This window comes from Halichoerus grypus, chromosome 2, assembly GCF_964656455.1.
Source record: "Halichoerus grypus chromosome 2, mHalGry1.hap1.1, whole genome shotgun sequence".
Taxonomy (NCBI): Eukaryota; Metazoa; Chordata; class Mammalia; order Carnivora; family Phocidae; genus Halichoerus; species Halichoerus grypus.
Genome location: NC_135713.1, coordinates 205,268,257 through 205,295,395, shown reverse-complemented (window position 1 = coordinate 205,295,395; position 27,139 = coordinate 205,268,257). Strand labels below are relative to the sequence as shown.

The following is a 27,139-nucleotide window of genomic DNA, read 5'->3' as shown; positions in this document are numbered from 1 at the left end:
AGCTGACGAGGAGCAGAGTCCCTGGGCTGGGTCCCTGAGGGTCGTCTAGGGGAAATGACCTTTCCTAACGAGCCTCCCTGTAGCAGCTTCGAGAAGGACACACTCACCTGGAGCTCTTGATGGTGACCCCGGTTCTGGCACTCTCCTCCTCCTACTCCTCGAGGCCCCTAGGAGGCCGAGGTCCCTAACTGTGTCACTCACTGCTCTGAGCCTCCATCTCTTGTCCACAAAAGGGGGGACAAAGGGAAGTGCTCCGCAGGGTGCTCTCACACCTCAGGGTGCTCATGAAATACCTGTGTGGCCGGTGGGATGCATCTGCCCAGGCCCAAGCTCCACCAGGAAAACCCAGCTCCCTGGGGCTGAGCCTGAGAAACTGCATTGAGTCCAAGGCGGGTTGTCTGAGAACCACCTTGAGAAATGCTAAGCAGCCAGAGCCACCACCCCCCCGTGTCCACCTGCTATCTCAGAGGGGTGACACGGTGACCTGCTAGTGGGCCATCCCTGTGAGCGTCTGTGTCCTCCGTCAGCAGGGGCCCAAAGTACATCCGCCGCATGGAGGGATCTGAGCATCTTCCGTGTTCAGATCAGCCGTGGTTTCTGAGACCCCCTCCGGCCTGCGGTTCAAATTCGCCGTGACTAATTGTCGCTACACCCTCGGGATTCCACCGGCCACTCACGAGGCCTTGTTGGCTCAAGAGCCATATGTAAAACACTTGGAAAGAACAAATAATTCCTACACAAACAGCAAAAGGAGAGGCAATTTTCATCAGCCGAGGAGCTATAAATCTTTATATATTTTATGAATCTCACTTACATTTCTTGTCCAACTTGTGCATAAAACTTCAACAGATTTATACAAGCCAACTGCGTAAGTCATTCCCTTCCCAAACGGGCTCTATATCTTGATGACCTTTTAGAAACCAATAACTGCTTTTCTGTTGTTATCCATAATTGGAAAAGCACTGGAGATAAGAAAATTTATGGCAATGAATGATCTACCTGAGCAAAGCCATAAAGAACGCCAGGTATCTAAGAGAGGGGCGGAGGGAGAAGGCGCGCTCTCCCCGTTTATCAAATGTTATCTCCATCAGCCAGGGTCTTCCGTAGCCGTGGCCCCCTAGGCTGACTCCTGAAACCCAAGGATGTGGCTCATGCGGGCTGGTCCGGCCACTGGCCCTCGAGACGATGGTCCAGGAGCAACATCGTTTCACTAGCCAAGTTCACTCTCATGGCCACGCTGATACAGACTGATGAGCAAGGACAGAGAGGTCGGTGTGGGGGAGGGTCCCAGGAGTATTTTCTTGTCCCTGCCAGTTCCCTGTTGGTTGACCGAGGGCCTACTAGGCGCCATGTGCTATTGTAAAGGCTGGAGACACTCAGTACAAGAATCCCGCCTTTGCGGTATTTACGCCTCTTGGACCCAAGATACACTCTGACGGTTCCCGTCACAGAAGGGGCAGGACATGACTCTGAATGGCTAGACAGGCACCAACCAGCTTTCCTTCCTCTGAATGGCCCCATGAAATTGACTGCTCCCCAGGAAAGGACTGTTAGCTAAAGGAATTCATGATATTCCTCCTGGCCACCGGGAGAGCCGAGGAAAGCCAAGGAAAGCATGCATTGATGTAACCAGCCTTTATCGAGCCCCTTTGATATACAAAGTCCTCAGCCTGGAAGCTTTCATTCTCAAACACATCTGTCTAGGTCTCTAAGGAACACAGAGTCAGTGGTTCATGGCAACACCGGAGGAATTGAGCACGTCCCTCACGCGGGACAGGGAAACGTGTGGCCTCTTCCCCGAGGCGGAGAGGGGCAGCTAAACCAGGACAGCCACTGCCCCGGGAAGTTCACTCACCGAGGATGGACGATGGAACCAAGAACTCTGCCTCCACCCGGCTGTTCAACCGGAAACAACCAGTTACTCTCTCTGAGTCTCACATTTCTGGAAGAGGAGAGGGTGGAGGGTGAAGAGCTGCAGGAAGAGGCATTTGAGACCAAGACCCAGCGAGGGGCCGGAAGGAGGATGCGATGACCCATCCGTCAGGAGTCCTGGCTGCAGCCTCCATGGTGACCACCCAGGCTTGGTGCCTTCAGGAGGCATCTGGATGGGGGGTGGGGGGGATGCCATGGAAGAGCGGCCAAGGACAAAGTGAATTCACTGGTGACGGATTGTACGATGGAGCTCACCAGTGGGCAAGTCCAGATGGCAGGGTTTTGCCCCCCGGGATGAGAAAGGCGTGGGAAGAGTGAGGGGCCACGGGGAGGAGTCTGTCCCCACTCCGGGGCCCGCACTAGGACCAAGCTGGAACTTCCAACCATGACACTCTCTCATGCTCTGTGAGAACCAGCAACAGTGGGAGCCCTTTTCCTAACACCACCCGCCCAAGAAAGACCTGCTGAGCCCTCCAGGGACACGAGCTGGCCATGTCCACTGCCCAGCGCCCATCCATGCAGCTGCGATTATGTGGCACCCACGGCTGGCAGGTGTCTACTGGGAGGGACCCACGGGAGGCCATGCACTGTGAGAGTGAGAATCGGGGGTCCAGCTGGCTGGGTTCCAGCCCGGCTTTCACACCTTGACGCTGAGCAAATCACTGAACCCTCTTGGAGCCACCATGTCTTTACCTGTTGTACCTGTTCACGAGACAATTGAGAGCACCGTCTTCGAAAGGGAGACGCGAGAACTCAGCAGGAGGGCGTGGGTCCCGTGCTTGGCACACGCTGGCTGTGGTCATCGCTCGTCGCAGCTACAGCTCCTCCTCCCCCTACCTTCCGAGACGGAAGCTTTCAGTGAGGACGGAGAACCAGGTTACTGATTACAAGCAAGACTGTGGTGCCAGCAGGAAGGGGGCACTGCCCGGGGTGCCCTTCTCTGACCAGTGCCCAGGATGGCGGGCCGTGCTGAGGACACGAGGAAACGACTGGCTAAACGTGCTCAGGGTCTCCCTGAGGGGCTGGACATCACAGGAAAATGGGCAAAGATGGTACCTTGGGCCACCCCCAACAGCAGTGCCATTGAAGGTGCTGGGACCTCGGGAGCCAGACAGCCTGGACCCCAATCCTATGTGACTCCGGGCAAGAGACCTTCCCCGGGTCTCACTTTGCCCTTCTGAGACACATACCTACCCCACGGGGCTGTGGGAGGGCCGACTGAGATAATAGGGTCACGTGCTTAGTATGATGGCGAGCTCCAAGGAAGCCTCATGCTCTGGGGTCCCCGCAGCTGGTGGAGCTCACTTGGGGTGCACGGGAGACACTGTCCCTCCGAGCCTCTGGCCAAGTTGGCGGAGGGACTGCAGAGCTGCCGCTCCCTCTGGGCCTCCCAGCCTAACTTTGGGTGACCCCTCCCTCCCCAAGTGCCCCTTCTCAGCCTAAGAGCCACGTTAATGGCTTAAGCTGGGGTGCCTGGAGGAGCACCAGGCCCATGGCCCCCCTACACTGTGTGTGTGTCTGTGTGTGAGTCAGGGTGCAGTGTGCGAGCGTGTGTGAGCGTGTGTGCTGTGTGCGAGCGTGTGTGCGTGTAAGCATGTGTGTGCTGTGTGTGTGTAAGCATGTGTGTGCTGTGTGAGCATTGTGCTGTGTGTGAGCGTGTGTGAGCGTGTAAGCGTGTGAGAGCATGTGAGCTGTGTGTGAGCGTGTGCTGTGTAAGCGTATGAGTGTGTGGTGTGAGTGTGCAAGCACGTGTGCGCTCTGTGTGCTGTGTGAGTGTGTAAGCACGTGTGAGTGTGTGTGGTGTGTGAGTGTGCAAGTGTGTGTGTGCTGTGTGAGTGTGTTTGTCCTAGGGAAGGGGCCGAGGCTGTGCTCAGACCCTCCGAAGGACAGGAACTCCCCCGACACCCGCCACTGCTCTCATTCTATCACTTTCTCAGTGCGATGTCAGGTGTCCTCGGGACTGGGAAAGAACCCCGGGGCCGGACGCGCCCACTCGAGTTCTAGGCCAGCTGGCAGAACACAAAGAACCGACAGGCACTAAATCCTAGGCAAGAAGAAGGAACTGATCTTGCTGTGAAATGGCGCTCTCGCCATGCGGCGGGACAGGCACGGCGGGCCCGAGGCTGCTCTCCTTAGAGAGGTGTGCGTGCAAGGCTGGGCACGCAGATCCCAGGACCACCCCGCCCCTGCACCGGGAAGGAAGGAGCAATGTGGTTTATGCTACATAAACGCCTGCTTTCTCTCCGGGGGTCTGGCATCCCCACTCGCGCCAGGCAGAGAGAGCCCAGTGCAAACCCTGGGGGCTGTGTCCCCGGTGGGCTCTCCTGGGCAGGAACGTCACACACGTGTTGCTGCCTTTTCCGCACTGGGGGAGACTCCAAGCTTTCTAGTGCAAGACGCAAAGTGCTGACCATAAGGGAAAGGTATTAAAATGAAGAACTTGGGCGCCCGGGTGGCTCAGTTGGTTGGGCGACTGCCTTCGGCTCAGGTCATGATCCTGGAGTCCTGGGATCCAGTCCCACATCGGGCTCCCTGCTCAGCAGGGAGTCTGCTTCTCCCTCTGACCCTCCTCCCTCTCATGCTGTCTCTCCTTCTCTCTCTCGCAAATAAATAAAATCTTAAAAAAATAAAATAAAATAAAATGAAGAACTTCTGGGGCTCCTGGGTGGCTCAGTCGGTTAAGTGTCCAACTCTTGATCTCAGCTGAGGTCTTGATCTCAGGGTCTTGAGTTCAAGCCCCACGTTGTGCTCCACATTGGGCTTGGAGCCAATAAATAAATAAATAAATAAATAAATAAATAAATAAATAAATAAAATTACTGTTCCTCAATAGTCAATACGATTTCTTTTTAAAGATTTATTTATTTGACAGAGAGAGACACAGCAAGAGAGGGAACATAAGCAGGGGGAGTGGAGAGGGAGAAGCAGGCTTCCCGCGGAGCAGGGAGCCCGACACGGGGCTCGATCCCAGGACCCTGGGATCATGACCTGAGCCGAAGGCAGACGCTTAACGACTGAGCCACCCAGGAGCCCCGATAGTCAATACGATTAGGAGGATGGAAAGGCAAGGCACAGACACAGACTAAAAAGACGTCCTCTGTCTGTTTCTCTCTGTCTCTTTATATGCACATACAGGAACAGATTTAGTACAGGGCACTCACATGACCGTGGAGGCTGAGAAGTCCCATGGTCCGACCTCTGCAAACCAGAGACCCAGGAGAGTTGGTGGTGTAGTTGGAATGTCTGAGGGCCAGAGAGCTAATAACACAGGTTCCAGCCTGGGTCTGGGGCCTGAGAACCAGGAACACTGCGGGCAGGAGAAGATCAATGTCCAGCTCAACCGGCCAGGCAGTTAATGCAAGCTTCTTCCACCTTCTTGTTCTACTTGGGCCCTCGGTGGAGGGCATGATCCCCATTTACGTTGGGGCAGGACATCTACTTTACTCATCCACCAATTCCAAGGCTCATCTCTTCCAAAACCACCCTCCCAGACACACCCAGAAATAAGGTTTAACCAGCTTCTGGGCCTCCAGTGGCCCCGCCAAGTTGACACATAAAATTAACCATCACAATATAGAAAGAACGCCTACACGTCATTAGGACAATTTAATATATAAATGAGCCAAAACCTTGAGCAGGGACTTCACAGAAGTGATGATGGTCAACAAACATATGAAAAGGTGGCCAACTTCACGAGTCACCAGGGATTCGCAAATGAAATCCACAAGGGACACCGTCACCAGAGCCGCACGGGTGGCTGCAGGGCGGGGAGTGTGGGGGGCGCGTGGAGCAGCCAGACCCTGGCGCGCTGGTGAGAATAGGAAGTGGTACAACTAGACGTTGCTAGAATCTGCTAGATCACTCCCAGGCTCGCACCCCACACAAATATGCCCCGTGTTTGCCAAAATACGTGACAACAATGTACGCTGCAGCGCTATTCGGAGTAGCCCCGACCTGGAAATGCCCCCAAATCCACTGATGGATGGATAAACACGGCACAGCTTCTTACATACAGCTGGACGGTTTGCAGCAACAAGAATGAGAAATCTCCAGCCGCGTGTGAGATGATGTTGAGGCACAGAAGCTAGAAGTATGATCTTATTTACATGAGATTTTGAAAGAGGCAAAAATTCATCTATTCTGTTCGAAGTCAGGCTAGCGGGCACGATGGTGCATCACGCGCACCCCAGGTTCAGGCCTACGGTCGTCACCAGTAGCCCCAGGGGGGTCATCCTCCCCTCCCTGCCCCTCCCCCACCCACGATTCACTGGCCTCCTGACCCAACCCGTCCTCTCCCGAGAGATCTGGCTGAAACACGGATACAGCCGTGCCGCTCACGGCCCCGCGGGACCCCGCCCTGGTGCAGCCACGTTCAAAGCCGCGCTCCTCACGGTAGCCAGAGCATCTGTCCGTGGATAAACACGATGTGGTCCAGACACCCAAGGGAATCTTATCCAGCCTTAAAAAGGAGGGAGACGCTAACACCTCCTACAACGTGGATGAACACGGAGAATGTGCTGCCCAGCGAAATAAGCCAGACACGAAAGGACAAATACTGCATGATTCCACTTACATAAGGCACTTACTTTGGAGCAGCCCAGTTCTCAGAGACAGAAAGGAGAATACTTCTGGGGCGGGGGCGGGAAATGAGGAGCCAGTGTTTAATGGGGACAGAGATCTAACTGGGGAAGAGACGAAAGTTCTGGGGACAGACAGTGGTGATGGGCGCATGCAGGGTGAATGGACTTAATGCCCCTGAGCTGTCCACTCAAAAAGTGGCTAAGATGGTAAGCTTTACACTATGTGTATTTTATCTCAATGAAACAATTAAATAGCATGAATGAAATCACACTGGTCACTTCACCCCGTCCTGTGGTGTGTCCCCATTTGCTCCCCCCCCGCTGAGGCCTCTTTTTGCCCCTTGAAAGCACCAGGCTTGTCCCTACCTCGGGGCCTTTGCATTTGCTGCTCCCTGTGCCGGGAAAGGTTTGCGCGGGACTGGCCCCTCTCTCTGCTGAAGGGTCAGGTTATATGTCACCTCCTCACAGAGACCCTCCCGACCACCTGAGGAAGGTGGCCTCACCCTGCCAATTTCTAGAACATCATCCCTTTAACTGAGCAGAACACGTCTATCAGATATTTTTCCTACGGTTCCTTTCTTTTCTGCCTCCGCCAGCCTGCACAGATGCTCCATGAGAATAGAAGCTTGTTTGTCTGGTTGACGGTGCTCAGCACATAGTAGGTGTTCCAAGGACTTTGGAAGGATGGAAGGAAGGAAAGAAGGTGCTCAGAAATCACACACGGACACCAGGCACGGTTAGCCTGCAGGCCGCGGGCTGGAGACAGAGTTCGGGGGTGCAGGAGGTCGCCCATGCTCTTGGAGAGCTGACGCAGGCTCGGGGAAGACTCGCGGCCCCACTGGGAGCCCTGGAGCTGGAGCCAGAGGCTCCCCAGCTGAGGCAAGGCGCTTCCAACACCCCCCCCCCCCGGCCGGCACACAGGCCGCTCTGTTCAGCTGGAGGCAAGTCCCCCAGGAGGACTCCACTGAGACCTGGGGGCGAGTGATCCCCAAGCCTGGATGGGCCCCTGGGGGGTCCGCCACAGCACACGCTACCCAGACTGCCTTCATGTGGCCATCACCCCAAACCTGAGGACAGCCCTTCCCAAGGGTTTCCCATTGCAAGCGCTTTCTGCAGGCAGCGGGGGGGGGGCTGGGAATAAGGGAGGGGGGGCAGTTGGGGGGAGACGTGGAGGGGAAGGGAGAGGTGGGTGGGGGACGGGGGAGGGAGAGGGGGCGGGAAGGGGGTGGTGGGTAGGGGAAGGGAGAAGTGGGAGAAGGAAAGGTGGGTGAGGGAGGGAGGGGGGCAGGGAGGGAGAAGTGGGGCTGGGAGGGGAGAGGTGGGCGGGGGAGGCGGAGGTGGGCAGGGGAGGGGAGAGGCGGGCAGGGGCAGCAGAACGTGCGGGACCCTCTGCATAGGCCTCGCCGTGCAGGAGTTGCTGGGGTGCTTCCTGAGCCCACCCCACTTCCTGAGCTGCCCGCTCCCGCCCCCTCGGGAGCCATTTTCCCGTCCAAGTGCCCATAAACATCTTGCTCAATCTGCTTCCTCAGCAGCACTTCGAGGAGCCAGCTCCTCTCCCTCGCTCACAGGGCGGGCCTTTCCAACCAGCCTTTGCAGGGCCTGAGCCTGGCGGGGGGTGTGCCCGCAGGGATGTGGGGAAGGGGTGGCCGGGGGCACGATGACACCGCCCGTGGCACTTGATTTTCCTGCGGTGTGGGTGGTGTGGTGCGTGCGTGTGTGTGCTCGTGGTGCGTGTGCACATGGTGTGTGTGTGTGCGTGCGTGTCACTGCGGATTGCTGCCAGAGCAAGTTGGTTTCCAAGGAAACGGTGTGAAGGTGCGGGCTTCTGCGCTCCCGAGTGAGAAATGCATGTCATCCGGAGCCCAGGCGCCCAGCTGGAGCCCAGCCAATTACTGCCCACTCGGCACACGGAGAGCCTTGCCTGCCACGGAGCTGGCCGGGGGCCAGGGGGCTGGGGCGCCCCAAGCCCTGCCCCAGGAGAGGCCCCTGCCGGGGTGGGGGGGCAGCGCTGCACGAGTGGGGGCCGGGTCGAGGGGTGAGGATCGATCCGAAGCCACTGAAGCCCCCTGGTGAAAGCCGGTAGCCCACCTGCCAAGCCCACCAGCTCCCCCCGCCCCGCGGCTGCAGGGTGGGGGCGCCAGGCAGGCAGGCAGCAGGCCATCCCGGGCCCCACTCCACCGCTAATTATTTTCCATGATGAACATGTTATTATGTCTTACACTCGAAATAATCAATTTGGAATCACCACTTTGATGAGTTAATGGGCACTTGGTGGGTGTCATTTGAGAATCGCTCTGCAAAGTACGGCTCTATTTTTAACAGCAGCTACCTCGGGTACCGAAGAGGGCATGCTAAGCACGCAGGAGTTCTCACCTCCCCTCTCTCCCCCTCTCCCACCCCGTCTCTCCCTCTCCATGTCTCTCACCTCCAACACCACCACCTCCTGCCCCTCTGGGCTGGGGCCCCGTGGACCAGTGAAAGCCAGCGAAAGAGTTCCAATCCCTGTGCCCAAATCAGGGTCCCCCCCACCCCCCGGCGAAGCCCTTGACGTCTGCTGTAGATGGGATGTTCGTGTCTTCGTGGGGTTCCTAGCTTGAATCCTAACCCCCAGCGAGATGGTATTTGGAGGCGGGGCCTTTGGGAGGAGATGAGGTCATGAGGGTGGAGCCCTCATGAATGGGATCAGTGCCCTTATGAAAGAGACCCCGAGAGCTTCCTCATCCCTTCCTCCATGTGTGGACACAGTGAGAAGCAGAAAGAGGACCCTCACCAGACTCTGAATCTGCAGGCACGTTGATCTCGGACTTCCAGCCACCAGAGGCGTAAGAAATACAGGTCTATGGTTTAAGCCCCCAGTCTGTGGGGGGGTTATGACCTCCCGGACACACTAGGAGGATGTGCCAGGAGCCTGCCGAATCCACCAGACGTCTTCAGAAGGCAGTTTTGATCGATACTTCCATTTCTCTTGGGAGAACACTGAGGCTCTGGCATTTGAAACCAGAGAGTCTGGCCTCATGCCCAAGGATGTCTGCACTATCTATCCCAGTATCCCGACCTAATGTTGATGAAACAAGCAGCAGAATTTCAACAGATGGAACTGTTCCTTTGCAAAGGCCGACAATGGAAGGATTAGATGAGAGTCGTCAGACCCTGCAGGGGAGTGTGGACAGAGTGGGCTGAGCAAGGGGGCTGAAGCTCGTCGTCCAATGGCGCCAACAGCCGGTGGGCCAGGGCACCCCTGCCCCTACACACCACAGACTCACCAACATCCACGCTTCTGAGGTGACCCTAGCCTGGTTCCTGTGGGCACCTGCCTTGCAGGGCGTGGACATCTGTCTCTGGTCTTCTGAACCTTAGTAGGATGGAGCCCGGTTGGCTGCCTCCCTAGCATTCCAGCCCTCTTCCCAGCAGCCTCCAACTCTCACAGTGGGGATCTCTCCGCGTCCCAGGAACCTCACTCCGTTGCTGGGTCCAGAGATAAAGCACATGACACAGGCTGTCACCCTATATAGTTCCCATCCCTTTGTCACACTGATTAGCCCAAAGGTGGGCATGTTAACGAATGCAGCTTCATTAATGCAAGTTCAGAACCTTCGCTTGGAATGTTGGAACAAAGAGGCTCTCTCTCTCTTACTGGATATGACCATGAAACCATGGAGCCCTGAGGAGCTGCCAGCAGCCACCTGGGACCTATCGGAGGCAGAAATTAGAGATGAAAACACAAGCCTGTGTGCACGCACGCCCACGCATTATGGCTGCCATGGTTCTTCTGTATCAGAAGGTCCTGGTTCCAGCGCACACGGGCACCCTCGGGAGAAGTGACCAGCAGATGGCCCCAGTTCAGTTTGTTCTTCAAAAGCTGGGCAGCTCTAAGATCTGCTTTCTCCATTCGGGAAGAACAGGAGACATCCAGACAGGCCAAAGCAGAGTCCTGCTGTTTCAGCCAACTCCTTAGGAAGCCAGATGGTCTGTCCTCTGGCCCCCTCCAAAGCAAATCCTAGTTTCTCTGCAGTTTCGCATGTGGAGGACCCAATTCTCTTTGTTCCCTGTTTCATTTCTATGTCTTCTGGCCACAGCCCACCCAGGAGGGAAGAGGAGCATGGAAATTCTTGCATAGCATTTCTCTCCATGGTGCCTGAGCTATTAAGCCTGCAGAGCTGGCAAAAATCCTCACTCAAGTGCTTGCTGGGTACTGGGGGGTTCATAGGGCTTTGTAGAACTCATGAAAGCCAACATTACAGTGAGCTCTCCAGGGCACCTTTCCAAGAACCAAGGTGCTACATGAGGGGGAAAAAAGGGGGCACCCAGAGAAAAGCAAGTTTGCACTTGTTGGTGTTGTGAATTCTAGGGGCTCCCCCAAACTCATAAAATAAAGGGCTAGAGATGCCTGCAAAAGTATGCAAACCCCAAATTCAGGATATGACCCACAGGAAACCTGAGGGGGTACGCAGACCTACCACTCCAACACTGGTAGGTAGACTCATTGAGAAGCCTCCTCTCTGCATCCCAGACACGCAGGTTAAGCAGGTGTGGCTCTCAGTGAGGCTGTCCACAGGGACCAACAGGCTGGTGTCCCCAGAGCTGCCCCTACTCTCCAGTACCTGCCAGATGAGAGGACACTCTGTCTTTGGTACTGTCTGATGCGTTCAGCTCTATGGTCAAAGACAGCTTCACTCGTGCTGGATAAAAGTCTGGGGGGGTGGGGTGGTAGGGGGACCTCCAAGGAGGAACAGAGTAGAATTCAAAGAAGCAAGATCCTCAGGAACATACAATCTCCGCAAGGAAGGAATGCCAGGAATGCGCCCACCATAGCAGGAAACAGCAGGGAAACTGGGAGCTACCATTTGAGAACATCACCTTCCCAGTCTCCAAAGGCAGAGCTTCATCAACATTTTTTAACAGGTTAGGGGGAAAAAGACTATGGATTGAATAGAAAAGTCAAACCCTACAGGTGTGGAATAAGTCACAATTGACAAAGAACACAGGTTTCACATATTCATTAAAGCTCGGGCATTAGCCCCTCACCTTATCCATGTAACACATTTCTGGTATGGTGCTCAGCGTCTAGAAAACCACCAGACAGGTGGAAAGTCCTCAGTAGAGTCAAGTTGGCATCATCATTGCCACCTGTTCAAAAAATATCTCATACGTGTGTATATAACAGAAGCAATTTCCTAACAAGTTTCTAAAAATATTTTATATGAAGAGTATTGTGGGTTTTGAACTCATTTGTTAAAGATATGAAATGTGCAACACTTTCCAAGACTGTGGGAACAACTGACTGACATAAGGAAAGATGGAAATGAAACCAACAAATTTCAAATAAAAAAAAAACCCCACACAATTGTCAGATGGGATTGAAAAACAAGTGTTTTGGTTTAGTAGTGCAGGCCCCATCTTGCTTCCTCTGGATGGATCTACGTATCTTTGCGAGGCCTTGTTTCCATCTAGGATCACCACAAACAACTGTTGACGTAAACAACTTAGAAGGAGACCTTCAAGTCACATTAAGCATTAAGCCAAATTTTTCAAAACCAATGAAGGATGGTCAATTTATTTTCTATAAAGCATGAAGACATGTCAGTGGGGAAAGGACAATCTTTTAAAGAAACGGTCTACCAACTGGACACCCATAAGCAAAAGAGATGAATCTCAACCTATATCTTTCACCATATATAAAAACAAACTCACAAGGAACTCAGACCTAAACTTTTAGAAGAAAACATGGAAGAAAATCTTGGATTAGGGGAAGATTTCTCAGATACAAAATAAAAAGCCTACTCCATAAGAGAAAAAAAAATGAGCTGGACTTCTGGACTAAAAACTTCCACTCTTTGAGAAACATTGTTAAGAACACAAAAACACAAGCCTCAGACTGGGAGCAAATGTTTGCAAAACATATTTCTGTTCACGGACTCATGTCCAGGATATTTAAAGAACTCTCAGAACTTTAATAAGGCAAAATAAACCACCCAATTTTTAAAAGTAAGCAACAGATTTGAAAAGACACTTCAGTGAAGAAGGTATATGGAAGGTAAATAGGCACACGAAAAGATGCTCAACGTCATTAGCTGTCAGGTGAGGATGTGGGACTCTCGTCCTGCTGGTGGAAGAGCCACGCTGGGAGGACCGCTTGGAGGCATACACTCATACGACCCAGCAATCCATCCTGTGCTTCCACACAAACCTGCATGGCAGTGTTTACAACAGCTTTAGTCATCATCATCAAAAATGGGAAACATCCCGAATGTCCTTCAACTGGTGACAGATAAAGAAGCAGCAATAAATTGTACAACAGGATACGACTCTGCAATAAAAGGGAACAAGCCTCCGTGCACTCAGCGCAGATGATGCACAAATGCATCATGTTACGTGAAGGAAGCCAGACCCAAAAGGCTACACACTGTAGGAGCCTACTCATAGGACATTCTGGAAAAGGTAAAACTATAGGGAAAGATGACAGATTATTCGTTTCCAAAGACCAAGGGGAGGGGAGCTTTGCACTGGGCTAAGGGAACTAAGTGTTACACAGCTTGATTGTGGTGCTCTTTACTTAATTGTATGCATTCATCAAAACTCACAGGGCTGGCCACTAACAAGGGTAAATTTTACTGCATGCAAATTATACCCCAGTAACCAGAATTAAAAAAAAAAAAATATGAATCAGACTGACCTCATTAAAATATAAATTTGTAACAGGAAGGTAACATTTATTATCAACACATGTGGCATGTGTTCAAGTCAGGGTGCTAATGCCAAGTCAAATAATTAACAGTAAGGCTCTCTGGCATGCCCTGCACGGGAGGTTCGTGCCATCCACTGAGAGGGGAGCTGGGCAGCACACGTGCCAACATCCTTGTGGGTCACCCAGCGTGCTGAGAAAGACGGAGGGCCCACATGGGTGACAGCTTAGGAGAAGAGGTGGGGAAGGCGGGGGAGGGACCAAGCAGAGGAGAGGTGGGGACTTAAGGAAGAATGTGTGCAGAGAGGAGTGTTGGGAGGGAAGAGCTGGAGGCCACCTGGGTGGCGCTGGGTGCCACTTAGCAGCCCACCACCATCACAGCTGTCTGCGCCGTCAGGATTATGTGAGCAAAGCAGGCCAAGGGCTGAGGTCTAACCACCACAAGCCAGTTCTCCCCCCACCGGGGATCATCTGGGCCCATGAGCAAATAAACTAGTGACCCCATCACTCCAAACTAAAAGGGGTCACCTGCCCCTTGACCTCTGTGTAGTTTGACCGAAGACAAATAAATTCTCCTGTTTGTTTAAGGAAAGGTCTGCAAAGCCCAGAGCCCTGGGAAGAGACCTTCTTCCCTCCACTTGAAGTAATAGACTCCCCGCACATCCCTGGTGCCCGGCCCTAGGGGTAGGACAGAGGGGAGGCCCAGCTCTCTCCTGTCCGCGCTTAGGGCCACCACGCAGTCTACTCTTCAAACACAGGCATCTTGCTTTTATTAAGTGAATGTACCGTCACCTGGGGAGGATGTGTTCCAGCTCCTAGGATGTTTCCAACATTCAGGAGAGTTGCCTGGCCCACAGCAATCCCGGGTACAGAGGTGATGCTCTGGGAGCAAAGAGACAGAATGCCAAATGGACAGACAGGGGCCCTACCCTGGGAATTTGGAATTGACATGCACAGAGATTCAGTCTTGCTCTGAGTGGCTGGTCCGTGCATTTACCCACAGAGAGACCAGAGGACGGGTCAGTGACCTGCTGAACTAGGGTGTCATGCGCGGCTCCAGAGGCCCTCCCATTCTTACAGTCAACACCCTTCTTGCTTCTCTGAGCTGGCTCCGGCAGTCTCCGCTCCTTGAGGAATTATTTCCATTTTACTAATAAGCTCTGAGGCGCTGGCCAGTGGAGTCACTAGTCCAAAGTGACATGGTCAGTTAGGGGACAGCCGAGAGAGAGCCAAGCTCAGATAGGTTTGAATCTGAAGTCTATGTTCCCAAAATAGTGCTCTTGGCAGGGCAGCTTCCAGAGAAATCTCCCCATTTCTGAACTCTTCCCAGGACCTTCCCTGGGGTTCTCAGCCCTGGCTGCCTGTCAGAATCAACTGTGGGGCCTTGAAAAGGGACCTGACCCCTCCAGAACCACACACACCTGGCCCTCTGCCAGAGGAGAGCACAGGTCAGTCCTGGGAGCCCCTGGACATACCCACGGGATCCAGCCTCAGAATTGGTCAACTGTCTCCATTTCTTTGGGGACTCCAGAACCCCAAGCCATGCTGAGGAAAGGGCAGGAAGGGGGCAGGGCGGCGGGGGAGGGGGAGCTGGGAAAGCAAGGGTACATTCCGGGAGGCAGGCAGCTCAGGAAGGAGGATGCTCCCAGAGACCAGAGGATGGAGATCGGGCGTGGAGGGGGCCGCCTCCCAGGCCAGAACGGGTGGGCAGGGCCTGCCTGAGAATGCCCACCTGCGGAGAGGGTGGAGCACGGGGACCAGGCTCACAGGTGTTGGTGACAGGCAGGAGGGAGGTATAGAAGCTGCAGGTGAATCCTGCAAGGTAAGACGGAGCCAGAAGGACCCGGATTCCTCCCCGCTGAACTCACCGCCCCACCCAGTACCTGGTGCGGGTTTTTATTTGGGAAGAACTGGCGGTTACTATACCACCGGTTTGTTTTCCCCTGGAAACACCGGGCTGATCTCCCGGTATTCCCAAGTCCGGTGAGACTTCACCGGAGGCCGCAAACAGCTGAGCTGTGGAGCATGGCTTCTGCAGAAGCCAAGAACTACGGCTCAGAGGGGAGCCAGTCACAAGAATCTCTCCTTCTAACTGCCCCTCAAACTCTCTCAGGAAGCAGCAAAAATGCTGTTGTCTTGCGTGTACGGCTCGGGCTGACCCAGATAAGATGGGCTCCCCGTGCCCCGCCAAGGCCCTGTGCCTCTGGGTCAGTGACTTTGACACAAGGACTGCGGGGCCCCGGGGATTAAGCTAAGCTTCTGTTAAGTCCCTGACCTTCCAGATAACATCATCCAAACCAAACCCACGGGACATTGGTTCTCCTCTCAACACAAATGCATCTTAGACTCTGCCAAGAAGGCTGTCAGCCTACTCCCACGTCCGTTTCCAGCCCTCTTCCTCCGGGGACCGCTGAGGGTCCCAGCATCGGGGACACGCACACACACACACCTGAGACACCGAAGCCAAGGCCGCCACCTCTCCCAAGCAGGCTGGCTTCTATTTGAACCGGCCACTTCCGGCCCTGGGGAGGGGTGTGAAGACCGCGGGCGCCCACATACTGGGTTAGGACCACCTGGGATGGTCTCTACTGCAACTGACGTCCTGCCCCCCCTCCAGCTCCTGATTGGCTGACACAGCTGTCCATCACCAACCCAGGGAGCCAATAGGGTGACAGGCACGTGACCGCACACGCGGCGTCCACGTGCCCTGAACAGTCACGTGACTACACTTCCCAGCGGAGGATGTGTCCCCCGGCCCAGTACCCAGTCGCTGGTGGAGGGACCGCACAGCTCCTGTAATGTAGGGACAGTTTCGAGGTGGTGGGATGCGCCGAGTGGCCCGTCCTCAGTGGAGGGTCAGGGTTCTTCCCAGAGCGATGATGTCCCCTCCCCGCGGAGGGACACTTGTTTGCCAAGTATTCGTCTTCGCATCCAGCCTTGTTTCCGGGCGAGGGCGAGGCCGAGCGGGGGTCCCCGCACCACCCCGTCTGCTCCAGTCTTTGCACCTGCAGCTTTAGCAGCGGACAGACGCGGCATTGCGGACACCCCCCGGCTCACGGCAGCCTCTTTCCATCCCTGGCACATCCACATCCTCAGCATTTCGGAACTCCGGGGAGGCAGTTCATGGAAACTCCGCTGACCGGGGCGCGGGGTCACGCTTCACCCCCACGGTGCCCCGATCAGCCCGTGACCTTGGGCATGTCCTTGAACCTCCCTGGGCCTCCGTCTCCTCCTCCAGGAGGTGAGCAGGGTGAGGCCGCTCGGTTTCCGTGGCCTCTCTCAGCTCCGAGGTCTGTGCATTTGCTTCCGACACCTCTGTACCTTCTCCCTGAGTCCAAATCTGGAAGAGAGGAATCTGCCGCGTATGAAAATGCTTGTGTTTTCCGGAGGGACCCTCTCATCCCCTGGCATCCTTTTGTGTGCTGCTGTCTACCTGTGTCTCTGGCTCCCAGGGAAAGGATTATTTGATCTCATTGTACGGTGTCCTGATTGTTAGCTCCATCTGGGCGATTGAAGAAGTTCCAGCCATAAGTAATAATGATGATTATAAAAATAATAACAGGCACAGTCTCCTCCCCATGTCAAAGCATTGGTTGCTTCCTCTTCTTTTTTTTTTTAAATGCCACTCTGTGCCAAAGGCCTTCAGAAAAGGAGTTAATTAATATCCCTTGCTGTGGACTAATTCTCGTTTCAACATGTGGCTGTCATTTCCCTGTCATCATAGCTGATTTACAACAAGGTTTAATTAAATTCTCCGTACATTATTCAGCATTCTCCAAAGACAACACCAGAGAGGCCCGGGGTATTTAAAATGTCACCTGCTGAGACATATCACCTCTTCTTAAATAAATATGACAGTGATCAAACTTTGGCTAATTACAGTGACTTAGTTATTTGTTTGTATGTTTTAATATTTAATTGCTTTCATGTTCATCCAATTACCGAGCAACAGCAAATAGAAATTAACTTTTTATCAGCGTGTTCCCAGCTTAGCGAATAAACGCCCCGAAGCCTCCGTACAAGGGGAGCTGCCCAAGCTGAGAGACTGCAGACACGTTCTCAGCTCAGTGCACGGGTCGATTAAATTAAGGGAGAATCCTCGCTGCTCCTGCCCCAACTCGCAGCCTGCTTGGGGCTGCACGCCCAGCTTCCAGGAGCATCTGACTCGAGACTAAGAGCCGTGAGCAGAACACGCTCAAGGATTTAATTCCATACTGCCACCCCATGGCCACTCGGCACAATTGCCCCGCTTCCTTCGGATGCTCAGGGTTCCCTGGAAGGAGATAAAAGAGAACGTGGGGAGCTTGTGTCTTTAAGTTCCCCACACCACAACCTGAGTTCTCTGCACCACGGAGGCTCTGTTTTCATGCTCATCCAGCTCCGTGGGGCGTCTGCTCCTTGTTAGAAGTTCTAGCGCCTTCTGCCAAGCTCCCTGGGACAAAGGCAGCACCTGAGAATGTGTCTACTGTTGTTGTCATTTATTTCACAAATTCCAGCAACTGGATACCCGGCCAGCTAAGAAATGGGAGCCAGAATATGCACACAGCTTACCATGAATGGTGTTCTGATCACACGCCTTAGCCAGACCCTGAGATGTCCCACAGGGCTCCCAAAATCTAGTCCCTCAGGCATTATCTTGAAAGCTCCCACTCTCTCCAGCACATCATTTGACATTTCGACGTTTGCTTTTCTCCCAGTCCTAACTTCAGTATCTCAATCTCTGCAGAATTTCAAAAATAAAAAGGGATGAAGAATTAAGCCTTCCTGGAACTCTCTCAGTGATTCCAAATTGGATAAGCCTGTTCTGCCTCCAGCCGAACCCCACAGCCTCATGGGATGTTGGTTTAAAATGTTCAACTTTCCAAAAATAAAAATAATCTTTTCATGTCCTTACGTCTTATCTTCCCAGCTCAGCTGTAAGCTCCTTAAGGGGCGGGTCCAGAAACAAGCAGAGACTTAACCATGATAAAAGCTAAAGAAAATAGCAACTGGCTAGCCTTCTGCCAAATGGCCCATGAGTGGCCTTATATAGGGTCTGGCTCACGAAGGGGCACACAGGTGTCCTGGAAGGAAATACATCTGTTCATTGAGCAAGTAACACCTACTGTGCACTAAGCATGGGCTATCCAATGGCGATTAAACAATGCAAAGGCCCTGTCCTTGGTGCTGGAGTCTGGGAGAAAGCACAAATAATTGTGAGCTGAGGCATGTGGCTGAGAAGGCAGAGGACAAAGGAGTGTGGCCAAATGAGGGGACCTGGTCTGAGGAGCCAGCACGAGCTTGCCCAGGAAGCCATTATGAGCTGACAGCTGAAGAAAGAAGAGGAACCTTTTTCATTTAGCAAAGAATAGGTCATTTGGAAGATTTTTCCTGGGGGCCCTGAGTTTATGCAAATGAACTCAGCCCAGAAAGAGAGATTCTAATTGGTCCCAGCAGGTGCTTCCCTGGTCAGGGGTCAGCACACAGTTCAGCACCTGTGTGAACATCTCCATCGGGGTCCCTGAGGCTTGCATTGGCTGTCACACCCACTCTCTTCAGATCCTGGAGATTTTTTACCTTAAATTCACATCAAATCCTTATTCCCATTTCCTCTCAAACTAATTCTCCTTGACAGGCAAGTCCTTAGAGAAAGCAAGAAAGCTTCAAATCCCTTGGCTTGGTCAGGAATTACTGAGACACCAAGGCAGCAAAGAATACAGCACAGTGGATCAAGGCGAGCCCAGACATCAGGGAAGGGTCTGGACCTTAGGAACCTGAGGGGGCCCTGCTAACATGGGGGTCCAGCTCGGATGGTCCCTCTGAAAAGCAAAAGCACCTCTACGGTATTGAAGCCATTCAGTTTATCCTTGTCAGAGCCCATCAGAACGAGGTGAGTGGTAGGGCTCAGGCGTAAGTGTCACAGGTTGTCACAGGATGAGGCAAGGTTCTGGCTGTCCCCATCTGAGCCCATCTGGAGGAGCAGGAGAGGTTGCAGAGAATGTAGGAGGATATATAGAACATTTAGGACATGAAAAAAGGACAGGAATGGGCCAGAGGGAAAGATCAGTCAGTTTTACAACTTCTCCCTGACTCCTTCTCTCAAGACACACATCCTTGGTGTCAAGCCCCATAGAGAGGCAACAGTTAAGGGCCTGGATGACAGCCAGCATCAGCCACCAGACTTGTAAGTGAACATATCTTTGGATGATTCCAGCCCCAGCCTTTGAACCATCCCATATGATGCTGAGAAGAGCAGAGAAAAGCTGTCCCCACTGAGCCCATGAGCAAAATTAATGCAATCATTGTTTAAATAACACCCAAGTTTGGGCTTATTACATAATACTAGAGAACCAGAACAATACCTGTGATCAGTCTCAACCTTGTCCCTCTGACGGCAAAAGATATTACCACTTTTACCTTCAAAATTTATTAATTTTTATCTGAATTTCTTAATTCAGATACTTCTCATTCCAAATTCCCACCTGGGCTAAGATGAAGTGGGTCTTTTCTTTGCCTGAATTAAGGAGTTACCTAAGCAACTTAATCATGTACCCAGATGATAGGGCAAAATCTTTCAATTGAAACTATCTTCAGGGGATGCCTGGGTGGCTCAGTCGGTTAAGCGTCTGCCTTCGCCTCAGGTCGTGATCCCAGGGTCCTGGGGTCGAGTCCTGCATCAGGCTCCTTGCTCATCAGGGAACCTGCTTCTCCCTCTCCCTCTGCTGTGCCCTCTGCTTTTGCTCTCTCTGTCAAATAAATAAATAAATTAAATATTTTTAAAAAAAGAAACTATCTTCAGGTACATCTATTATAACATGTATTTGCATACAAAGAGGTAATATTCCAGTCACAAAGTAAACTTATCTGTTTGTTCTGGTCCTTACCAAGTAACTTTGAGACATTTGAGTACATTAAGTAGTCACTACAGGTGCTTGAACATAATCCATCAGTGTTTCTTTAAAAACATTCAATAACCAGGGCGCCTGGGTGGCTCAGTTGGTTAAGTGACTGCCTTTGGCTCAGGTCATGATCCTGGAGTCCCGGGATCGAGTCCCGCATCGGGCTCCCTGCTCAGCAGGGAGTCTGCTTCTCTCTCTGACCCTCCCCCATCTCATGCTCTCTCTCTCATTCTCTCTCTCTCAAATAAATAAATAAAATCTTTAAAAAAAAATAAAAAAATAAAATAAAAATAAAAAATAAAAACATTCAATAACCAGCTTGCTTCCCCAGCATTGCTCCAAGGACTCTGAACCAAATCATAAGTAAATCCTTGAACTTTCTATATAGAATTACCCTGATGAGAAGCAGCTCTGTCACAAATCCATACCTGCAATTCATCTGTATTGTCCTGTGACTTTCCATTTAAGACTTATATCTGTAACGACTGTGCATTTTCTCTGTCCTCAACATCTTAATATACTCAGCAAATCTCTACCAACAGTCAGGCAAACCTACTTGTTATCATACTTTTATCTTCACCCCCTTAGCTAGAGTAATTTCTTTCTCCTTGTGATGCACCCTCAAAGGCCCTAAGAAACGTTTACATCAACCTATAGAATATTTTAACTGAAAGCACCATTAAATTGAGACCCCAGAAAGCCCAGGTCTTAGCAGGAAATACCATGTCTTAGAGTAAGGGCCACACCCTAAATCCAAGTTGAAAACCAAAGCAGTCCACCCAGACAAAGAATACAATCAAACCTTGCAGGAGGAAAAGCATTCACCAGAATTTACTGTATGCCAAACAAAATTCAACATTTTTTTAAAAGTAGGATAAGACAATCCAGACTCCATATAACATATCTTCTGAAATGTCCAGCATACAATCGAAAATTACTAGACATGTGAAGAAATAGAAAAATATGACCCGAATCAAGAAAAAAAAAAAGAAATGAATAGAAAAAGATCTGAGCTAACCTATCTTAGCAGAAAAGACCTTTAAAGCAGCTATTAAGAATGTGCTCACAAACTTAAATGAACGTTGGTGATGAACAAAATAGGGGGAATCTCAGGAAAGAAATAGAAACTATTAAAAAATAACCAGATTGATTCCAGAACTTAAAAGTAAACTATTTAAAATTCCCTGACTAGGAGATTGGAGACTATGGAAGCAAGGATTAGTAAGCTTGAAAACAGGTCAATAGAAATTATTCCATCTAAAGGATATAGAGAAAAAGATTTCATGAAAACCAACAGAGATTTGGCAGTCTATTGGACAAAATTATGTGGTATACATATATGTAAGTAGGAGGGTTTTTTTAATGTAAGTAGAGTTTTTAACAGAGAAGATAAAGAGAATGGGGCAGAAGAAATATTTGAAGAAATAATTGTTAAAAATTTCCAAATTTGATGAAAAACGTTCATTTACAGATCCAAGAATCTCAGAAAATCTCAAGCAGGGTCAATTCAAAGCAACCCATACCAAGGTACACTAGAGTCAAACTGCAAAAAAAAAAAAAAGAAAGAAAGAAAGAAAAAGAAAAAAAAGAGGATCCTGAAAGCGGGCAAGGGAAGAAAAAAAAAAGATGCATTACATAGAGAGAAACAACGATAAAAATTATAGCCATTTTCGCAACAGAAATAGTCACAGCCAGAAGACAAGGGAGCAAAAATCTTAAATAACTGGAGGCAGGGGGTGAAGTGGAGGGAGGGTTGTTGGCTCATGAGTCTACATCAAGTGAAAATAGCTCTCAAAAATGAGAATGAGACAAACACATTTGCAGATAATGAACTCAGAGAATCCCTCTGCAGCAACCTGGCATGACAAGAAATGCCTAAGGCAGTTCTTCAGGATGAAGGGAAATAATGCCACACAGAATTCAGATCTACAAGAAAAAATAAAGAGCACCAGCAATGGCAAATATTACGGGTAAAAATGAAAGCACATGTTGCACGAGGGATCAGGTGTCCAATGGCCTGGGCTTCTATCTAGTTCTACCACTTCCTAGCTATGTGACCTTGGGCACTCCCTTATAATGAACCTCAGTGTCTCCATCTATAAAATGGGAATAATTCTAGGACTGAATTTATAGAGTTGCAGGGGGATTAAATGAGAAAACCGATGTAGAGAGTATGATACAGTACCTGCCTTAAAGCCTTCACCTATACGAGCTCTTTTAACCATTCAGCACCCTTGTTTGGTGGCTGTTGTCCCCATTTCAAAGGGAACCAACAGAGCACAGATCAGGCAGCCATGAAGAGGGAAAGGGTGTCCACACTCAGACACAGCATAACCTCAGATGCATGCATGTACTCTAGGGCACACCAGCAGTGCCTAACCATGGCTCCACCATGGACCCTGTCTCAGAATACTATTTATAAATGCACAAAATTAAATACATAGAATTACAATGGTGACCAATGACAATGAATGCCCGTTCTTAAATATGTTGCAAAGATTGACATTGTATAGGTGCTTCTTCATCAATGCATTAAATAAAGCATAGTTGCTGATTTAATAACCAACACGATTTCTTTTTTTTTTTAAGATTTTATTTATTTATTTGACAGATAGATAGAGAGCACAAGTAGGCAGAGAGGCAGGCAGAGGGAGAGGGAGAAGCAGACTCTCCACTGTGCAGGGAGCCCGACGTGGGGCTCGATCCCAGGACCCTGGGATCATGACCTGAGCCGAAGGCAGCCGCTTAACCGACTGAGCCACCCAGGCACCCCTAACCAACATGATTTCTAAGTGATGATGAGCATAAAGAATATTTTGAGATATCTGCAACAACTTTAATGTAGTGAAGAAACAGTTGTGAAAACCACAGTGGTGTGTTGAGTCCATTTATAATGGAAAGAAATGCTAAATTGCAGTAGAACTTTGCCGAAACTAAAAATGTAAATTTGCCTCATCCAAGCTCCTGGACCTCAACAGATCCATAAACGCCAGGTTAAGGACCTCGGGTGGTCTGGTCTGTATTGCTCTCAATAAATGTTAACCACTATCCTCTGGGACGTGGATTCCCTTTGTCCATCTGCAGAAACCCCCCGACTCACTTCCTCAGAGGGAAACTAAATGCCTATCCATGCATGTGGATACAACATTTTCCAGATAATTGCAAGGGGTTCTCAGACCTTTGGAAGCCCCCCTTGGATCCCAGATTAAGGAGCCCTCCTTCCTGAACAGCTGTCAGAGTCCTTATCTGCTCAGGAGGAAAATAATCTCCCCAAGAACACACAGTATTTGAAAGGAGAAAACATGGAGCAGAATTGGCCATTCAGGAATAGAAAGAAAACATCTTTCTTGACCATCAAAGCCAGCAGGTAGCTGTGACCCAGCGTAGCCCATCTACAAGACTGATTACTTAATGGGATCCAGTTGGCGATGAGACGCGGGGTGAGGCCAGTGGAGGGCTGGACAGAGAGGGGACATATTACGTGATGCAGTTTGATGACACTAATTACTCATAATGGCCCAAGCCACCCAAATGACCTCCGCCACCCAAAGCACCTTAAGGGACTCGTGGCTCCAACGTGTCCTGTAGATAAGCTTCCCCAGTGGGAGCAGCCATCCCCGACCTACTCGGGAAGTAGATTTGGACTGAACATCTTCTCAAAGCAGAATTCCTTGACACCTAGCAGTAGTAACCCCATTGTTAAATGGCTTCACGTCCCCAAATTTCCACTGTGGAATATTTTGGAAGAGCACCAGATATATATATGAGGCCTAAAAATCGCAACTGCCGGGACTGGGCCACGTTACTGAGCTTCTCTGCCTCTCTCTCTCTCTCTCCCCATCTGTAAAATGGGCAAGATGTGACCTCTTTCATTTACTCTGGAGTCTAGGGTATAAGATAAGGGCTCTGTCACTAGCAGTCAGGGCATAAGATCCCAACTGCTTTGGAAATTTAAAGGAAGGCAAGTTCACCCCTCATTGTGGACATCATCACCAAAGGCTCTGTGAGCAAAGGAGGGAGCTTGTGAAGACCAACTGAGGCTGCGTGATTCTGCAGGACATCAAGACTCAGTGCCCACCGCCACCCAGGTCCCCAGGAGCAGTCACACCCCGTACCCTCTCCCGTGACGACGTGGATGGCAGGGCCACATGCTCTGGTCCCCACACAGGGAGGCCCTCTCAGCACGTGGGCTTCTGACAACTGCTCCCTGGGATTGGAAAACAGCAGGTGTACCCTGGGGGAGGGGTGGGCGGGCAACAGGGTCCCTCCTCCTTCAGAGTCATTCCTCTTTTACTGGAATACTTCACCCCCACTCGTAGCTAAAACTGAGAGGATGGGGTATTATCATAAAGGTAAATACATAATTACAGTAGGTGGTAGGTTTAAAAAAAAACATGCAAGCTGATTATTTATTTATCCAACCAACTGGAAACACATGAGCGACACCATCTTACTCTGACAGGTGAACATAGTCATAATTGCTCTTTAAACATGTATTTAAATGTTGATCTGTTGTGTAAATACATTTTTAAAAGAACACGTTTTGAGAAAACATCTTTGGGGGGGATGTGCTGGGCAGGGGGCTTGGAGCATGAAAACATCTTGGTGTGTTCCAGCACATGCATTCCGGAAGTTTCTTCTCCTATCAGAGCAGATGTTTTTAAGGCCCTGGGATGTACCTTTTAGAAATACATTTTGTTTTTATTTAATTAATTAATTAATTAATTAATTAATTAATTAATAGAGGGAGAGAGTGGGGAGGGGAGGCACAGAGGGAGAGAATCCCAAGCTTCATGCCCAGCACGGAGCCCAACACAGGGCTCAATTCCAGGACCCTGAGATCACGACCTGAGCCAAAATCAAGAGTCGGACGCTCAACCGACTGAGCCGCCCAGGTGTCCCTGGAAATACCTTCTGGATTCACATTTTCTAAGAGATTCCATCCTCGTCTGCTCAGGCTGCCGCAACAAAGCGCCACAGGCTGGCTGAGCGGCTTTAGCAACAGAAATTTACTTGCCCACAGTCCTGGAGGCTGGAATCTGAGATCCAGGTGTGGGCAGGGCTGGTTCCTCCGGAGGCCTCTGTCCTTGGCCTGCAGACGGACACCTCCTCCCTGTGTTCTCGCACAGTCTTCCCTCTGTGTGTGTGTGCTCATCTACACTTTTTATAAGGACACCAGTCATACTGGATTAGGGCGACTCTAGTGACCTCATTTCCGCACCCTCTCTCTGCACCCTGAGCTGCTGGGGTCTGAATGGGGGTGGGGTATCCAGTCCACACCAGACCCCGTCCGATGGCTGGCGCTGCCCGGGTAGGAGAGGCTTCCCGAGGACCCGTGTCATGCATCTTTCTGAGGGCTCTCCTGTAAAAACGCTTGGTTCCAGCCCCTGGCTTTATTTATCTTTAAGGATAAATACACCAGAGGGTGATAAATACATGCCTCAGTGGCAGAGAACACATTCCAGAAAGTTCCACACTTGAAGGACTGTCCTGATAAGAGAGGGGAGCAGGTGGTTTCCAGGGTCAACCTTAGGCACCCCACCAGGTGGCCGGGAGCGTGGGAGGGGAGGGGCCTGGCCAGCAGGGGGACGGCACCCACTGCCCTTGCCCTCTCCCCCAGCCCGCCCCGGTGGGCACCCCCTCTGCGGGCTCATTAGCAGCCATCCTCAGCTTTTAGGGGCGGTTCTCCCGGCTCTGGGAGCAGCGGCGGTGGCTCTTCCCCGGGGGGAAGCGGGCAGGAGGCCAGTGCTTATCTGACACGTGTCAGGTCAAATCACCAGCTGTCCTGAGAACATCTTCCTCTCGGGCACTGTCGCCTCTAGCCATGTTGTGCCAGCAGTGGACAGAGAGACAGCCGGCTGCTTAATGATGCCAGGCAGGCAGCCCCCGACAGCACGTCCCTCCCGGCTCTCCAAGGGTCCCAGGGGCCCTCACCCCCGCTTCAGAACAGAGTGCAGCTAAGAGCAGGGGGCTCCCCCCGAGTGGCAGTGGCCGGGTACCGCTGGGAGGGGTAAGGACCCTCATCCTCCCGACTGGCGCGTCCCTTCCAGGCAGCAGAGAGAAAAGGAAGAACCCATTTCCCGGGAGACTGGGCGTCCGCAGCGTCTCCACAGCCGTGGTGTGCAGTGGCCCCCGTCCGCGCGCGCAGCCCGTGCCCGTTTCCTGTACTACGATCATCACGTTTACTCTGTGCGTGGTTTAGCATCACAGCCGCTTGGGCATTTCAAGCTCTGCACCAAGACAGAGAACGGAAATGCACATTCCAGCCTCCTGTATGCTCCTCTACCCATTCTGGAATGCTCTCTGCTATTATATGAGCTAGTGTTCCAGAAGCTTCCTCAGCTGGCCACATACAGCTGGCCCTGGCCCTGGCACCGGTGGTCCTGCCTGCTCTGCCCCCTGCACAGGTGGGCACAGGTGAGCCGTCCTTCTCAACAGTGGTCACTCTGCCCCTGTCCCCTCTGTCCCTCCACATCCCAACCCCACCTGGGAAGTTGTGGAAGGAGGGGGTCGTGAGGCGAGGGGGCGGAGGAAGGGAAGGAATAGCTGCCCATGGTGTGACAGCTCGCACGCAGGCAGAGGAAGGAAGGGTGCCCGCCCCAGCATCCAGATGCTTTCAGATTCTTCCCACCCCGTGGACCTCCTGGAAGCTCGCGGAGAGGTGGCGGCCCTGAGCACCTTCCAAGGCAGGCAGCACCGCGGGACAGCGCCGTGGCTCGTGGCTCGGGGAGCTGGTACCAAGAGCCTTGCAGAAAGGAAGGCATTAAAAAGCAGGGGAGGAGGAGGGGCTGTGCTAGGGGAGGAGAGAGAAGGAAGGGGTCCTCTCGGCCATACAGGGCCCCAGGGCAGAGCAGAGGGGTAAACAAAGGCGGGGTCTGTGACCCACCCGGTCCCTGGTGACCATGGGGCACGCTGCCTGGCTGCCCCACTCCGGGTGCCCCCTCCCCCCAGGTTTTGTTCTTCCTTTCCCCAAATATCTGCGCTGTGCTCTAAAGTGGAGGCAAGGTCCCCGGGGACCACGGCCAGCGCAAGAGGGGCCTCTGCTTGGAGGACATGAAAGGAGAGGC

At 51.8% G+C, this 27,139-nt stretch overlaps 2 long non-coding RNA genes across 3 annotated transcripts in view; both read right to left on the bottom strand.

Moving 5' to 3' along the window:
- The window catches only part of LOC118547160 (uncharacterized), a 62,273-nt gene that overhangs the window by 33,905 nt on the left and 1,229 nt on the right, over positions 1-27,139 (bottom strand). The window lies entirely within an intron of this gene.
- Positions 1,862-17,969, bottom strand: LOC144380901 (uncharacterized). Its single transcript, XR_013445241.1, has 3 exons — positions 15,644-17,969; positions 2,626-2,784; positions 1,862-1,942 (listed from the first exon to the last, which is right to left on the bottom strand). It is a non-coding gene; the product is annotated as an uncharacterized LOC144380901 (long non-coding RNA).